The sequence below is a fragment of the Odontomachus brunneus genome, unplaced genomic scaffold (assembly GCF_010583005.1).
Source record: "Odontomachus brunneus isolate Ranch 3 - 2012 unplaced genomic scaffold, Obru_v1 Obru_scaffold_082, whole genome shotgun sequence".
Classification (NCBI taxonomy): Eukaryota; Metazoa; Arthropoda; class Insecta; order Hymenoptera; family Formicidae; genus Odontomachus; species Odontomachus brunneus.
Genome location: NW_022639532.1, coordinates 609900 through 611529, shown reverse-complemented (window position 1 = coordinate 611529; position 1630 = coordinate 609900). Strand labels below are relative to the sequence as shown.

The 1630-nt window shown below is 46.3% G+C and overlaps 1 long non-coding RNA gene across 1 annotated transcript in view; it reads right to left on the bottom strand.

Moving 5' to 3' along the window:
• Positions 1-19: 19 nt before the first annotated feature.
• Positions 20-1630, bottom strand: part of LOC116847720 — a 15663-nt gene continuing 14052 nt past the window's right edge. Inside the window, exons 2-3 of the long non-coding RNA XR_004378814.1 lie at positions 1313-1429; positions 20-76 (exon numbers count right to left, since the gene is read on the bottom strand). This is a non-coding gene — a long non-coding RNA (uncharacterized LOC116847720). The remainder of the gene's footprint in view (positions 77-1312; positions 1430-1630) is intronic.

The following is a 1630-nucleotide window of genomic DNA, read 5'->3' as shown; positions in this document are numbered from 1 at the left end:
TCCTCCTCCTCTCCTCCTCCTCCTCCGCCTCCTCCTCCTTATCTCGTTCGTCTTCTTTCCACCGCCTGAAGGCACGCTTCGGCGAAACGTGATAAAATTAATGACCTACCTATCTGCGATCGGCGAGCAAATCAATACGTGATTAATGATCACGAACATCGCGAGTGATCGGTAATCGAGGGTTAACAGGGAAGCGCCCGAAGCTTGAGATAATCGTCTTAATCGCGATTAACTTTGGGCTCTTAGAGAAAGAGAGAGAGAGAGAGTTACGTTATTCGAAATTTCGTGAGAAACTTGGACAACTCCGAGGAGGTATTTTATAGATTTTGAATCTGTCGATCAACTGCTCTAGTTTAAAAAATACATTAGTTTAACTCGCAGAGGGTTAAATTGTAGCTCGTTGAGATCGATCCAATCATGCACGAGACTTGAGAATTCACGCGATATATCGTGGATGCATCGCGAACGACGGTGAGCCTCTGTCCATCGGAGACGTGAGACAACCGGCGAGCTTTCGTGGCGATTTTCATTCTAGATCACCATCAGTCACCGTGCACGCGAGTTGACGCGGCGTTTACCGTATCGGAAACAGCAGAACAAGACAGAGAGAGAGAAAGAGAGAGAGAGAGAGAGAGAGAGAGAGAGAGTCTCTATTAACGAACTCTCGCGATCACGTGCAATTCCCGTGGTAATACGTGAAACGACGAAGTCGCGTGCACGGTGGAATAGCAATTTAAATTTAAGTTTGATCCATTTAGTGATTGCGACTCGCCGAGATTCTTTTCGCGAGGCTCCGGAGAATCGCTCCGGGAATCGACGTATATTTCTGGACCACCTCGCTCTTTTCACCCCGCGCGTTTCTCATGTAAAAGCATATTCACACCTTGGCGGAAAAGCAGAAGCCAATCAAAACTTGTGCCGACGGCCAGATGATCGACTGGCTTCTGCTTTTCTACAAGCAAATTCTGATTGGCTTCCGCCTTTCTGTTTTCTGCTAAGGTTCTCCCTAACATCCAGCGGAAGATCGATAAAAGGTATTTTTTTTAAACTCTCAGCTGAAATGAAGGATCTATAAAAGTTAAGCACAAGGAAGTGGGAGGGCGAAAGAGAAATTTTATATTAATATATACAAAAAGTACATTAACCACTTCCTTGGCTCTTATAAGTCCTTTGTTTTCCCGTAATTGATTTTTAATCTCAGAGCCCTTCATACCACTTCTGTGAAATGAAGGAAGTGCGCGTTGATACGCGCGCGCCACGAAACCGTCGTTTACCGTACTTCCTCGCGCAATACTTTATCGCTTCCTGTTACCTTACACGTCGGCCATCAATCCGTCCGGCGTATTACTCTGTCGCGAAATGTTCGCGCTCTCTCGAAGCATCGTCGCCCACTTTGTCCTCCGTCGAGTTACCGTCGAATTCCGAACGTCTGCAAGAGAAGAGCACAAAGTGGTGAGAAAAAAGGCAGAGAGAGAAAGAGGGAGAGAGATGTGAAACAAAGTGTGAAACGTGTTTGTGCTGTGTATACAATACGCACGTGCGTGTACTCATTTTGCACTTTACGAGAGATTCTCACACACACACACACACACACACACACACACACACACACACACACACACACACACAC